Source organism: Myxine glutinosa, chromosome 1 (genome assembly GCF_964187855.1).
Source record: "Myxine glutinosa chromosome 1, kmMyxGlut1.1, whole genome shotgun sequence".
Taxonomy (NCBI): domain Eukaryota; kingdom Metazoa; phylum Chordata; class Myxini; order Myxiniformes; family Myxinidae; genus Myxine; species Myxine glutinosa.
In genome coordinates, this window is record NC_136261.1 from 425,095,632 (window position 1) to 425,111,485 (window position 15,854).

At 45.8% G+C, this 15,854-nt stretch overlaps 1 protein-coding gene across 2 annotated transcripts in view; it reads left to right on the plus strand.

Moving 5' to 3' along the window:
- LOC144889635 (uncharacterized) overlaps positions 1-15,854 on the plus strand; it is an 81,052-nt gene that overhangs the window by 61,138 nt on the left and 4,060 nt on the right. Inside the window, exon 2 of one of the 2 annotated variants that reach the window (XM_078770635.1) lies at positions 13,404-13,704. The exons of the other annotated variant lie outside the window; for it this stretch is intronic. The gene's annotated coding sequence lies outside the window, so the exon portion shown is untranslated. The remainder of the gene's footprint in view (positions 1-13,403; positions 13,705-15,854) is intronic. 2 annotated transcript variants of the gene reach the window in all.

Below are 15,854 nucleotides of genomic sequence, written 5' to 3' on the forward strand. Positions count from 1 at the left end.
CTGCGGTGAGTGAGTGAGAGGCCCTTGGAGTTTGCTTCATCGTGGGAGAATCCAATGATTCTGAATGCTTTGGTTTCAACAGCGTGAATAATTGATAATTTAATTTTTAAATGATTATTATTTATTTATTTTCATTATTAATCATTTATTTATTTTCTTTCTCATTTGGCCAATATCTCAGGCACCTTTTGAGCTGGGAAGCTCAAATTTGGACATGACAGTGACCAAGTGATGTGGCTGTCAAGGATATGTTTTGATTTATTGATTAATCATTTAATTGATTAATTATTTATTGGTGAATCAATTAATTATTTATTTTTTTATTAATGACTTATTTAATTAAATTTCTAAAAGATTCATCTTCGGATGAAGCACGAGTGGTTTAGTTATGCTGTTAGCCAATTGATTAAGAAAATATTTTGTGATAATCTTTTATTGATTTTAATTATACAATTAATCAATCAATTGGCGTGCACCTGTCCTTCCCAATGCAGCCTCTATGACTGCACTGCGGTGTTGCCGGGCGCCAGAGGCGCCCCGGCAATGCCGCGCTGTAGCATATTTAATTATTTGGCATGGGGGCGGTGTACTTTGAATGTATCTTTACTTGTTGGACACCGCTCCTTTCCTATGCCATCTCCAGGCATTGCAAATCGTCATTGCTGGGCACCGAAGGGGGCTTGGCAGTGACGCACGCTGAAAGAGAGTACTCAGTTTTCACTCTGGTTGTTTCCTTGTTGCACACCGCACCTTTCCTATGCCATCGCCAGGCATTGCAAATCGTCATTGCTGGGCTCCGAAGGGGGCTCGGCAGTGACGCACGCTGAAAGGGAGTACTCAGTTTTCACTCTGGTTGTTTTCTTGTTTGTTTGTTGTACACCGCTCCTTTCCTAAGCCATCTCCAGGCATTGCAAATCGTCATTGCCGGGCACCGAAGGGGGCTCGGCAGTGACGCACGCTGAAAGAGAGTACTCAGTTTTCACTCTGGTTGTTGTACACCGCTCCTTTCCTGTGCCATCTCCAGGCATTGCAAATCGTCATTGCCGGGCACCGAAGGGGGCTCGGCAGTGACGCACGCTGAAAGAGAGTACTCAGTTTTCACTCTGGTTGTTGTACACCGCTCCTTTCCTATGCCATCTCCAGGCATTGCAAATCGTCATTGCTGGGCACCGGAGGGGGCTCGGCAGTGACGCACGCTGAAAGAGAGTACTCAGTTTTCACTCTGGTTGTTTGTTTGTTTGTTTGTTTGTTTGTTGTACACTGCTCCTTTCCGATGCCATCTCCAGGCATTGCAAATCGTCATTGCCGGGCAACGAAGGGGGCTGGGCAGTGACGCACGCTGAAAGAGAGTACTCAGTTTTCACTCTGGTTGTTTGTTTTCTTGCTTTCTTTCTTTCTTTCTTGTTTGTCCGGACGATATCTCATCCATCCTTTGAGCTAGGAACCTGAAATTTCGGCACAGTAGTGAGCAAGTCCTTTGTCAAAAACGATATTTTTGGTTTTTTGATTAATCAATTAATTGAGGAGTTATTTAATTATTAGCGATTAATTAAGTGCTTATTTAATTAATTAAATTTCCTTTCTCTTCTGACCATTAACTCAGGCACCTTTTGAGTTAGGAAGCGGATATTTGGACATGCCAATGACCAGGTGATTTGGCTGCAAAGGATATTTTTGGTTTATTAATTAATCAATTAATCTATTAATTATTTAATTATTCGATTAATGACAAAAAAAATTTTTTTTTTTTAGTTACAGATTCTGATGAAATAGTGGTAGTTTATGTGTTCTCTGACCCAATTGATTAATAATTTAATTTTTCTATGATTATTATTTATTTATTTTCATTATTTATCATTTATTTATTTTCTTTCTCATTTGGCCAATATCTCAGGCACCTTTTGAGCTGGGAAGCTAATATTTGGACATGAGTGACCAAGTGATGTGGCTATCAAGGATATTTTTGATTTATTGATTAATCATTTAATCGATTAATTACTTATTGATTAATCGATTAATTATTTATTGAGTAATCAATTAATTATTTAATTTTTTATTAATGACTTATTTAATTAAATTTCTGAAAGATACATCTTCGGATGAAGCACTAGTGGTTTAGTTATGCTATTAGCCAATTGATTATGAAAATATTTTGTGATAATCTTTTATTGATTTTAATTATACAATTAATCAATCAATTAGTGTACACCTCTCCCTCACAATGCAGCCTCAATGAGCTGCACTGCGGTATTGCCGGGCGCCGGAAGCGCCCCGGCAATGCCGCTCTGAAGGATATTTAATCATTTGGCATGGGGGCGGTGTACTTTGAATGTATCTGTACTTGTTTGCTTTCTTGTTTGTTTGTCCGGACGATATCTCAGCCATCCTTTGAGCTAGGAAGCTGAAATTTCGGCACAATAGTGAGCAAGTCCTTTGTCAAAAAAGGTTTTTTTTTTTTTTGATTAATCAATAAATTGAGGAGTTATTTAATTATTAGCGATTAATTAAGTACTTATTTAATTAATCAAATTTCCTTTCTCTTCTGACCATTAACTCAGGCACCTTTTGAGTTAGGAAGCTGATATTTGGACATGCCATTGACCAGGTGATTTGGCTGCAAAGGATATTTTTGATTTATTAATTAATCAATTAATCGATTAATTATTTAATTATTCGATTAATGACAAAACATTTTTTTTTTTTTTAGTTACAGATTCTGATGAAATAGTGGTAGTTTATGTGTTCTCTGACCAAATTGATTAATAATTTAATTTTTTTATGATTATTATTTATTTATTTTCATTATTAATCATTTATTTATTTTCTTTCTCATTTGGCCAATATCTCAGGCACCTTTTGAGCTGGGAAGCTAATATTTGGACATGAGTGACCAAGTGATGTGGCTATCAAGGATATTTTTGATTTATTGATTAATCATTTAATCGATTAATTATTTATTGATTAATCGATTAATTATTTATTGAGTAATCAATTAATTATTTAATTTTTTATTAATGACTTATTTAATAAAATTTCTGAAAGATACATCTTCGGATGAAGCACTAGTGGTTTAGTTATGCTATTAGCCAATTGATTATGAAAATATTTTGTGATAATCTTTTATTGATTTTAATTATACAATTAATCAATCAATTAGTGTACACCTCTCCCTCCCAGTGCAGCCCCAATGAGCTGCACTGCGGTATTGCCGGACGCCGGAGGCGCCCCGGCAATGCCGCTCTGTAGGATATTTAATCATTTGGCATGGGGGCGGTGTACTTTGAATGTATCTGTACTTGTCACTTATTTATTTTCTTTCTCATTTGGCCAAATCTCAGGCACCCTTTGAGCTCGGAAGCTAATATTTGGACATGACAGTGACCAAGTGATGTGGCTATCAAGGATATTTTTGATTTATTGATTAATCATTTAATCGATTAATTATTTATTGAGTAATCAATTAATTATTTAATTTTTTATTAATGACTTATTTAATTACATTTCTGAAAGATACATCTTCGGATGAAGCACTAGTGGTTTAGTTATGCTATTAGCCAATTGATTATGAAAATATTTTGTGATAATCTTTATTGATTTAAATTATACAATTAATCAATCAATTAGTGTACACCTCTCCCTCCCAATGCAGCCTCCATGAGCTGCACTGCGGTATTTCCGGGCGCCAGAGGCACCCTGGCAATGCCGCTCTGTAGGATATTTAATTATTTGGCATGGGGGCGGTGTACTTTGAATGTATGTGTACTTGTTTGTTTGTTTGTTTGTTTTCTTGTTTTCTTGCTTTCTTGTTTGTTTGTCCGGACGATATCTCAGCCATCCTTTGAGCTAGGAAGCTGAAATTTCGGCACAGTAGTGAGCAAGTCCTTTGTCAAAAACGATATTTTTTTTTTGATTAATCAATAAATTGAGGAGTTATTTAATTATTAGCGATTAATTAAGTACTTATTTAATTAATTAAATTTCCTTTCTCTTCTGACCATTAACTCAGGCACCTTTTGAGTTAGGAAGCTGATATTTGGACATGCCAATGACCAGGTGATTTGGCTGCAAAGGATATTTTTGATTTATTAATTAATCAATTAATCGATTAATTATTTAATTATTCGATTAATGACAAAAATTTTTTTTTTTTTTAAGTTACAGATTCTGATGAAATAGTGGTAGTTTATGTGTTCTCTGACCCAATTGATTAATAATTTAATTTTTCTATGATTATTATTTATTTATTTTCATTATTTATCATTTATTTATTTTCTTTCTCATTTGGCCAATATCTCAGGCACCTTTTGAGCTGGGAAGCTAATATTTGGACATGAGTGACCAAGTGATGTGTCTATCAAGGATATTTTTGATTTATTGATTAATCATTTAATCGATTAATTATTTATTGATTAATCGATTAATTATTTATTGAGTAATCAATTAATTATTTAATTTTTTATTCATGACTTATTTAATAAAATTTCTGAAAGATTCATCTTCGGATGAAGCACTAGTGGTTTAGTTATGCTATTAGCCAATTGATTATGAAAATATTTTGTGATAATCTTTTATTGATTTTAATTATACAATTAATCAATCAATTAGTGTACACCTCTCCCTCCCAATGCAGCCCCAATGAGCTGCACTGCGGTATTGCCGGGTGCCGGAGGCGCCCCGGCAATGCCTCTCTGTAGGATATTTAATCATTTGGCATGGGGGCGGTGTACTTTGAATGTATCTGTACTTGTTGTACACCGCTCCTTTCCTATGCCACCTCCAGGCATTGCAAATCGTCATTGCCGGGCACCGAAGGGGGCTCGGCAGTGACGCACGCTGAAAGAGAGTACTCAGTTTTCACTCTGGTTTCTTGTTTGTTTTCTTGTTTTCTTGGTTGTCCGGACGATATCTCAGCCATCCTTTGAGCTAGGAAGCTGAAATTTCGGCACAGTAGTGAGCAAGTCCTTTGTCAAATACGGTATTTTTTTGTTTTTTGAATAATCAATTAATTGAGGAGTTATTTAATTATTAGCGTTTAATTAAGTACTTATTTAATTAATTAAATTTCATTTATCTTCTGACCATTATTAACTCAGGCACCTTTTGAGTTAGGAAGCTGATATTTGGACATGCCAATGACCAGGTGATTTGGCTGCAAAGGATATTTTTGATTTATTAATTAATCAATTAATCGATTAATTATTTAATTATTCGATTAATGACAAAAAAAAAATTTTTTTTTAAGTTACAGATTCTGATGAAATAGTGGTAGTTTATGTGTTCTCTGACCAAATTGATTAATAATTTAATTTTTTTATGATTATTATTTATTTATTTTCATTATTAATCATTTATTTATTTTCTTTCTCATTTGGCCAATATCTCAGGCACCTTTTGAGCTGGGAAGCTAATATTTGGACATGAGTGACCAAGTGATGTGGCTATCAAGGATATTTTTGATTTATTGATTAATCATTTCATCTATTAAGTATTTATTGATTAATCGATTAATTATTTATTGAGTAATCAATTAATTATTTAATTTTTTATAAATGACTTATTTAATTAAATTTCTAAAAGATACATCTTCGGATGAAGCACTACTGGTTTAGTTATGCGATTAGCCAATTGATTATGAAAATATTTTGTGATAATCTTTTATTGATTTTAATTATACAATTAATCAATCAATTAGTGTACACCTCTCCCTCCCAATGCAGCCTCAATGAGCTGCACTGCGGTATTGCCGGGCGCCGGAGGCGCCCCGGCAATGCCGCGCTGCAGCATATTTAATTATTTGGCATGGGGCGGTGTACTTTGAATGTATGTGTACTTGTTTTTGTTTTTTTTAGTTACTGAATCTGATGAAATGGTGGTGGTTTATGTGTTCTCTGACCGAATTGATTAATAATTTAATTTTTTATGATTATTATTTATTTATTTTCATTATTAAGCATTTATTTATTTTCTTTCTCATTTGGCCAATATCTCAGGCACCTTTTGAGCTCGGAAGCTAATATTTGGACATGATTGACCAAGTGATGTGGCTATCAAGGATATTTTTGATTTATTGATTAATCAATGAATCAATTACTCGATTAATTATTTAATTATTCGATTAAGTACTAAAAAAAAATTTTTTTTTCAGTTACAGATTCTGATGAAATGGTGGTGGTTTATGTGTTCTGTGACCGAATTGATTAGTAATTGAATTTTTTGATGATTATTATTTATTTATTTTCATTATTAAGCATTTATTTATTTTCTTTCTCATTTGGCCAATATCTCAGGCACCTTTTGAGCTGGGAAGCTAATATTTGGACTTGACAGTGACCAAGTGATGTGGCTATCAAGGATATTTTTGATTTATTGATTAATCATTTAATCGATTAATTATTTATTGATTAATTGATTAATTATTGATTAATCAATTAATTCTTTAATTTTTTATTAAAGACTGATTTAATTAAATTACTAAAAGATACATATTCCGATGAAGCACTTGTGGTTTCGTTATGCTTTTAGCCAATTGATTAAGAAAATATTTTGTGATAATCTTTTATTGATTTTAATTATAGAATTATTCAATCAATTAGCGTACACCTCTCCCTCCCAATGCAGCCTCTATGAGGTGCACTGCGGTATTGCCGGGTGCCGGAGGCGTCCCGGCAATGCCACGCTGTAGGATATATAATTATTTGGCATGGGGGTGGTGTACTTTGAATGTCTCTGTACTTGTTCTTTCTTTTTTTTCTCTCGTTTTTTAAAGTGAGTTCACTTTTGAAAGAAGCCCCTTCACGGATAAGTTGACTGGCTTAAGATCTTAGGGTCTTGAATTTGAGCCCCAGCCGTGCTGTTAAATAACATCAGGTAAGTTTATTCAGCCTGTCGTCTTTCGAAGATGCCTGTCAAAATGAACGCCAGCTTAATGGAAACGGTGTGCTGCATCAGCGGCACATCCATGCTCTCAGCCATGATCTGAGAATCTCTTCAGTGATTCAATTGAATGCGGATCTGAGAATTGCTTAGGTGATTTGTCACCATTGACAGGGAACAAATGGGGCCAAAGATGATGTATAGACGTGTATTTTCAAAAGGTTGTGGATGGACTGTGATAAAACTTGGTGGATTATTTGGGTAGGTGCCGTGAACAAGCCGATTAGATTTTGGTTTGACCTGATCTGAATCCAGACCTTATCACTGGGATACAAAAATGTAAACTGTTCAGCCTGGTTCCCATTTGTTACTTGAACTCGTCAGGATTGTGTACTGGCCACCACACTTTTGGTACTTGTGTGGACTGTATTATTGGGAGCACGAGCGTGACTCGGCGCGCTCCACATGCCTCACCACACATCGTTTCAGAGGGGTCGGCATCTTTGACCATTTCGGTGTCTTTTGGGTCTTCCGGGTCTTTTGGATCCTCTGGGCCTTTATGGGTATTTTGGGTCTCTGGGGTGTTTTTGGGTCTCCGGGGTGTTTTTGGGTCTCCGGGATGGTTTTGGGTCTCCAGGGCGTTTTGGGTATCCGGGGTGTTTTGGGTCTCCGGGGTGTTTTGGTCTTCAGGGGTCTTAGTGGTCTGAAGAGTCTTGGGGGAATTAAAGGGTGGTCAAAGGTCTGAGGGGTCACAGCAGTCTTAACACAATTAAGGGGGTGGTAATTTTTTTGGAAGAAGAAGACGTCATACATAACGACATACAAAACCATATACGTTTGCCCTATTATAATAAGATATTGTAGCGGCTACCGCTGGGTTTTCACAATCGCCTTGCACCTACCAAGGACGCGGAGCGATCACCATGCCGGGCTCGTACAGGACACCCGGGCAGGCCCGCTCTCGACTTGCCAGGCTGTGTCCGGGATGCCCGGGCATGCCCGCCCTCGACTTGCCAGGCCGCGGTCAGGACGCCCGGCCACGCCCCCTTTCGCCTTTCCTGGGCAAACGCTCCGGGATAATGTGTGTATATATATTGCTGCCCGATAAATGGGCTTTTCAGAGTACCCGAGATGTTTTGTGACAACAAAGAAACTCGGACGAATTCCAGCTTTTTGTCGCGTCCATTCTTCCGATCGACGTGGGAGCACAGCTCCTACATTGGTCACCTACCGACATGGACACGGCAGTTGCCCTTAAACTGCCTACCTTCTGGGAGGCTCACGCGGCGGTTTGGTTCGCCCAGGCGGATTCCCTGTTCGCCCTGCGAGGCATCACGGCCGACGACACCCGCTTCCACCATGTGGTAGCAGCGCTCGGTTCAGCCACCGCGGCCCGCTCCCTGAGCCTCCTCGAGAGCCCGCCAGCCATGGACAAATACGGCACGATTAAAAAGCTCCTCCTCGACGCTTTTGCCCTCCCATTGGCGGAACGTGCACGGCGCCTGCTCGACCTACCCGAGCTCGGCGACACGCGCCTGTCCGAGCGAATGGACTACACGCTTTCGCTGCTTGGCGAGCACTCTCCGGCATTCCTGTTCCGGGAGCTGTTCCTCCATCAGCTGCCCAGCCCGGTACGCCTCGCCCTGGCAAGCACGACAGTCACGGATCCCCGTGCCCTCGCCTGGGAAGCCGACAAGATCTCCGCGGCCGGCCAACGCATTGCAGCAGCAACCTGGGGCCCACCGCCATCCGACGCAATGCCCATGGCACCCAAGCACCCGGCACGGCCGACGACCGAACTGCCTACGCAATCGGCAGCCGCTACGTCGAGCCGACTACCTCTGGCACGACGACCAGGGCCTCCACCTGACCAAGCGTGGTGTTACTATCGCACCAGGTTCGGACAGAAGGCCCGGACATGCCGACCCCCATGCACTTTCGGCAGGCCGGGAAACGGCCGGGCCGGCGTTCATTACCAGCCATGAGCGCCGGCCACACGGGCGAATTACTGTTCATCACGGACAAAGCGTCCGGATGGCGCTTCCTGTGCGACACCGGCGCCCAACTGAGCGTCATACCCGCCTCTGATCAGGACAGGCAGTCCGCGGTTTGCGGCCCCTCCTTGGTTGCGGCCAACGGATCGGCCATCCGCACCTTCGGCCCACGCAACGTCACCCTCTGCTTCGGCGGCCAACACTTTACTTGGACGTTTGTCACCGCAAACGTGCCCATGGCTCTGCTAGGCGCCGACTTCATCTTCGCACACGGACTGCTGGTGGACATCCAACGGCGTTGCCTCATCAACGCCGAGACCTTCAGCTCCCTGGCATGCACATTGAGCAGCTCCGCTCCGACCGAGCTGGCATGCGCCCTCCCGGCGGCGAACGAGCTTGCTCGCCTGCTCACGGAGTTCCCGGCCCTCATGCGGCCGACGTTTTTGGCCGTCGCAGTACGACATGGGATCGAGCACCACATACCAACCACGGGCCAGCCGGTCTTTGCCAGAGCCCACCGCCTCGACCCAGCCAAGCTCGCCGTGGCCAAAGCCGAGTTCGACGCTTTGGAACACCTCGGCATCGTGCGACGCTCCGATAGCGCATGGGCTTCGCCACTACACATCGTCCCAAAGCCAGGGGGCGGCTGGCGCCCATGTGCCGACTACCGCCGCCTTAAAGACGCTACCACCCCCGACAGGTATCTGATCCCGCACATCCAGGACTTCTCCGCCCGTCTGGCGGGACGGGTCATTTTTTCAAAAATCGACCTCATACAGGGATATCACCAGGTACCTGTCAGGGCAGCCGACGTCCCTAAAACGGCAGTCATCACGCCGTTCGGCTTATTCGAATTCCTACGGATGCCGTTTGGCCCCAAGAACGCGGCTCAGCCGTTCCAGCGCTTGATGGACAGCGTGCTGCGTGAGTTGCCGTTCCTCTTCGTTTACCTGGACGACATCCTCGTCGCCAGCACGTCCCGGGCCAAGCACCTCCTCCACCTCCGAACACTGTTCGGGTGCCTCAGCGAGCACGGCCTCATCGTCAACCCGGCCAAATGCCACTTCGGCACGACGGCCGTTGATTTTTTGGGCCACCACATCACCAAGACTGGGGCCATGCCGCTGCCAACAAGGTCGAGGCCATCACCACGTTTCCGCGTCCCCACTCCATAAAGGCCCTGCAGGAATTCCTGGGAATGGTGAACTTTTATCACCGCTTCGTGCCCCGCGCTGCTCAACTCATGCGGCCCCTCTACGAAGCCCTCCGAGGCAAGCCGGCCAAGCACAACGTCTTCTGGTCCGCAGCAATGGACGCGGCCTTCCAAAGCTCAAAGCGGGCCCTCGCCGACGCAATACTGCGCGCTCACCCGGTGCTCAACGCTCCCATCGCCCTCACCACGGATGCCTCCGACTACGCGGTCGGCGCCGTACATGAGCAATGGGTGAACGGGGTTTGGCAGCCACTCGCTTTTTTCAGCCGGCAGCTCCGGCTGAACGAGCTGAAATACAGCACGTTTGACCGTGAGCTCCTCGGTCTACACCTGGCCGTTCGCCATTTCCGCCACCTCCAGGAGGGCCGACCCTTCACGGCATTCGTCGACCACAATCCGTTGGTTTACGCAATGGCCAAGGTCACGGAGCCATGGTCGGCCCGCCAACAGCGCCACCTCTCCGCCGTGTCGGAGTTTACCACGGACATCCGGCATGTCGCCGGCAAAAACAACGCCATGGCCGACTGTCTTTCTCGGGCCAGCGCGAACGCGGTCCACCTCGGCGTGGACTTCACGTTCATGGTGGCGGACCAAACCACCGACACCACGGTGCAAGCCCTCCGGGCGGCGGACACGGGCCTCCGCCTGGCCGACATCCCCTTCGCGGACACTGTCCTGCTCTGCGACATCTCCCAAGGCCAGCCTCGCCCCATCGTGCCCGTTACCTGGCAACGCCGCATCTTCGCCTCCCTCCACGGCCTTTCCCACCCGGGCCGGAAAGCTTCCCAGAAGCTGGTTTCGGCGCGATTCATCTGGCACGGCCTTCGACGGGACGTCCACGATTGGACCAGCACCTGCACAGCCTGCCAACAGGCCAAGGTCCACCGACACACCCAGGCCCCGCTGGCACCTTTCACTGTGCCCGAACGACGTTTCGACCACGTCAACGTGGATCTGGTGGGCCCCCTCCCCCCATCACGGGGGTTCACACACCTGCTCACCATGGTGGACAGGACCACCAGGTGGCCGGAGGCCGTTCCCCTCATCTCCACCACCACCGCCGACATGGCGCAGGCTTTCATCGCCACCTGGGTCGCCCGCTTCGGCGCACCGGTGGACATCTCGTCAGACCGCGGACCACAGTTCACCTCCGAGCTGTGGGGCACGGTCACCCGCAACCTGGGGGTCAAGCTCCACCGTACTACGGCCTACCACCCCCAAGCCAACGGGTTGTGTGAGCGATTCCACCGCTCCATGAAGGCCTCGCTCATGGCCGGCCTTCAAGACGGCGGTTGGGCCGACCGGCTGCCGTGGGTCCTTTTGGGCCTCCGCACGGCCCCCAAGGAGGACCTCCGGGCGTCCACCGCCGAGCTGGTCTACGGCCAGACGCTACGTGTCCCAGGCGAATTTGTGCCCATCGCTACCAGTCCCTGGTCCGCAGCTCACCAGCTCTCGGACCTCCAGGAGGCCGCTCGACGGTTTGCCCCCGTACCAACGTCCCACCACGGTGACCCCCAGTCCTACGTCCCCCCAGCACTTCGCACAGCGGAGTACGTTTTTGTGCGTCATGACGCGCATGGGGGCCACTCCGGCCGCTGTACGACGGTCCCTTCCGGGTCCTGCGATGGGACGACAAGTCGTTCATCATCGACATCGGCGGCAGGTCGGACCGGATTGCGGTGGACCGCCTCAAACCGGCGCACATGGACATCGACCAACTGCCACGTTTGGCCCTTCCGCTGTGGCGAGGCCGCCCCCCCGTCCACGGTGCCCCCCACTCGACCACCCACCACCACACCGGACCCTCCCCCCCCCCACGACCCGCCAGAGGTCGCTTCGGCCGGGTCATCAGGACCCCCCTCAAATTGACCCTGCCGGTGCAAGTCGATTCTGGGGGGACGTGTGTAGCGGCTACCCCTGGGTTTTCACAATCGCCTTGCACCTACCAGGGACGCGGAGCGATCACCATGCCGGGCTCGTACAGGACGCCCGGGCATGCCCGCCCTCGACTTGCCAGGCCACGGCCAGGACGCCCGGCCACGCCCCCTCTCGCCTTTCCTGGGCAAACGCTCGGGGATAATGTGTGTATTTCTATTGCTGCCCGATAAACGGGCTTTTCAGAGTACCCGAGTTGTTTTGTGACAATAAAGAAACTCGGGCGAATTCCAGCATTTTACCGCGTCCATTCTTCCGATCGACGTGGCAGCACAACTCCTACAATATAATAAGATGTCAGAGATCGAGCTCTGCTGCATCGTTTGAAATCGTCAAAATCTGTGGCCTTTGTTTCGTAGATGATCCAGTCATCTTTGCGGAAACTCTGGACATCCTTTTGGGGTAGGTCCCTTAAGGTGATGAATGAGGAGTTGGGGCCACTGAGATGATGGGACTCCAGGGTCAACACTAAGATCCAGGCTTTCAATGGCATGTTGGATGCTGCAATCCAGTCTGCATCGCTCTGTTGCGAGGGTGTTGAGATCACATCGAGATTCACTTTCCTTGGCATTGATAATAATGTTTCCACATGTCATTGAGATGTGTGAGCCCGAGGGCTGACCACATGCCTTATGGTTGCAGTAGATTGATCGGTATCTCAAGGAGATGGGAATGGGCTGGGCATCGTGCTGTCTCGGGTATGGTGGCATGGAGTACCGGCAGAAAGTGGGCGTTGCGATGAGCTGCCACACCTGACCTAAACTGCCTTACGGTGTTTGTGGTACTTTCAGATGGGATAAAAGTTCCGGGAAAATAATCTCAGTTTAACTGTGGTGTCAGCAAGGGTTGCTGCAAATTGGAACAGGCAGCCCATAATGGCATTGATTGTGTCTTCGACACGAAAGACTTTTGGATTCCCATGTTGTGCTTGGAGGTAGGTGTTTAATTTCTCTGCGAACTAAAAGTGATAAGTGGGGTTTAGCAATTGGGTTTTGTCTGTCTGTCTACAAGTGTGGACAAGTTATTTAAATTGTTATAAGCGGCAATAAGTGTTATGAGTAAGATCTGCTCTTTTGTGCCTTTCTTGATGTTTGGTTATTGTTTGATGTGCTTGCAAATATGTGCGCCATAATTATTGAATCTTGTGTGCTTTTGTGCTTGTAAATACATGCCTTTTCTTTGGTATATGGTTTTCCATCTTGCCCGTTTTTGTCTTATTTCCTTCAATGGCTCGATTTAGTATGTACAAATAGATAGACAGGATGTTTTTCCTAAAATAGATAGACAGGATGATGTTTCAGACAGGATCGCTTGTGCCACTAGCCATCATGCACTCACATTCTGCTCAACAGCATGCAATAAATAGATATATGGGTTCTCTCTCACAGAGTTCACTTCAACAAATTCGCCCGGGACGCGTAGCGCCTGGCCGTAGACCAGCTAGGCGGTGGACGCCCGGAGGTCCTCCTTGGGGGCCGTGCGGAGGCCCAAAAGGACCCACGGCAGCCGGTCGGCCCAACCGCCGTCTTGAAGGCCGGCCATGAGCGCGGCCTTCATGGAGCGGTGGAATCGCTCGCACAACCCGTTGGCTTGGGGGTGGTAGACCGTAGAACGGTGGAGCTTGACCCCCAGGTTGCGGGCGACCGCGCCCCACAGCTCGGAGTTCACAAAAATTCTTTTTTTTGACAAGTATGTTGAGCACTCCGGTTTGTGTGTTTGTCTGTCGGCTCACTTATACCTGCCTACACGTCACAATTTTAAACCGATCTTCACAAAACTTCACCAAACGCTATAGTTGGTGGGCCGACAGAATTCTATTTATTTTTGAGGTTAAAAGGTCAACATAGGTCAAAGGTCAACCACATTTTTCAAACTTCTAAAATCATTTTCATCCGATTTTTATCCGATTGACTTGAAAACTTGAATAGGATTTCCATATCAGCTGACTGAATGAAACAACTAATTATTAATTTTTTTTGGAGCTAGGCCAGAGAGGAGTCAGTAGAAGACAGAAAGACCACCAACCTGCTTGTGGTGAGAGAGTGAAAGGCTCTCAAAATCGGCTTCATCGTGGGAGATACCAATGATTCTAAAAGCTTTGGTTTTGACAGCATGAAGCTGAGCTAGGTGTGAGGCAGGAGCACGAGCCCAGAGGGGAGACTACGACACTCTCAATCTGTGGATGAAAGCCTTGTATGTGGGGAGAAGCTCATTAGTGGCAAGAAAGGACTTTGCATGACAGAGGATGCCCAGTCGGCCACTGCCTTTGGAGGCCAGCTTGGAAATGTGGTTTTCCCAAGAAACATCATGGCAGATGGTGAAACCCAAAAGCTTGAGTGACAGGGTTTTCCACATGGTCTTTACGAAGACAAATAGCGAGGGTGTGAGATTTGTCAGGATTGAATGACATGTCCCACTTGTTTAACCAGTCTGTGATTTTATCCAAGTCGGCAGATAAGTATGAGAAAGAGGCTGCTGTCTTCTGATCTCAGGGTTGAGATATGGAGTGGCAGAGGGAGGAGTCATCAGCGAAAAGACAGAGAGGATTTTCGAGATAGTCGGATAGATCATGAATGAAGACCAGAAAAAGCACCTGTCCCAGAACACTGCCTCAAGGAACTCCAATCTGAACAGGAAGGGGAGATGAGAGAATTACATTCAGGGCCATACATTGACTCTGACAGGCGAGGAAATCCCCAAGCCATGCGTGGAGGTGGAGGTTATCATGGATACTATTTTAGGAGAGTTTGTTGAACAGGGCGGGGTGACCAGCCCTTTCGAAGGCACTATGTCAAGGGGAGACGGCTCTGATTTCCTGTTTAGCATTGAGTACCTCCATCCATTGTTGAGAGCAGAAGCAGCATGTCCAGATTTGAGTGGCCTGTTCTGAATCCGAAATGATGATCAGAAGTCAAGCTTTTGGAGAAGAGGAAGGATTTCATATCAGAAGCGATGATTGATTCCATGACCTTGCTGATAAATTGGGAGCAGGCTGATTGGTCTGTAGTTGCAAGGATCTATTTTGCACCTTTTTTGTGTAAAGCGGTAATGTTCGCTGATTTCCAAGCAGATGGCAGATGACCTTGAGCAAAAGAGAGGGTGAAGAGAACAGAGAGAGGAGAGGGTGTGTTTGCGTGGTTGAGCAGGATTTTGAGACCCGTAGGCTGATGCTGTCGGGTCCAGTTGCAGAATCAGAGTCGAGATTTGACAGAAACTTGTCCACCTTGTTGGGAGAGAAGCCCAACATTACCGCTAGAGTCCAGGAGAAGCTGGGTACGACTGGTTAAGGTGGGTACAGAAAGTGATGTGTTTGGGACACAAGATTTTGAGGCAAATGCATAGTTGAGGCATTCAGCTTTTTCACGTGCAGCATCAGGTGTGTGGCCGTTTGAGGTAAGGGAGGGGATGGAGGGGGAACAAACACCAGAAACAGATATGGGCCAGATTGCACCAGGACTTGGACGAGGGATACAGGTTTCAGAGTTCAGTCTTGCAAGTGGAGAGATATTATTTCTTGGCTTTCCTGAGTGTGGACACACACATGTTCTGAGCTTTGTCAAAGGTAATTTTGAGAGAATTTTAATGCCAGTAAGTTCCAGAAATTTTTTGGATGCATTTTGCAATCTTTATTTCATCTAAATTGTTTTAAATACTTGAACACTGTTGAACACAAATCGCCTTCTTGTTATTTACACTCACCTCCAATTTAGCAGCACATGGACATGTTAAATTGGGTGGTGTATAAGGGTGATGTAGAAGACTGCTGCATTCGTGCTCAACATCGGAATTTTTCTTTTCAACAACCTTTGACTTCATTATCATATTTAAATTGAAGAAAA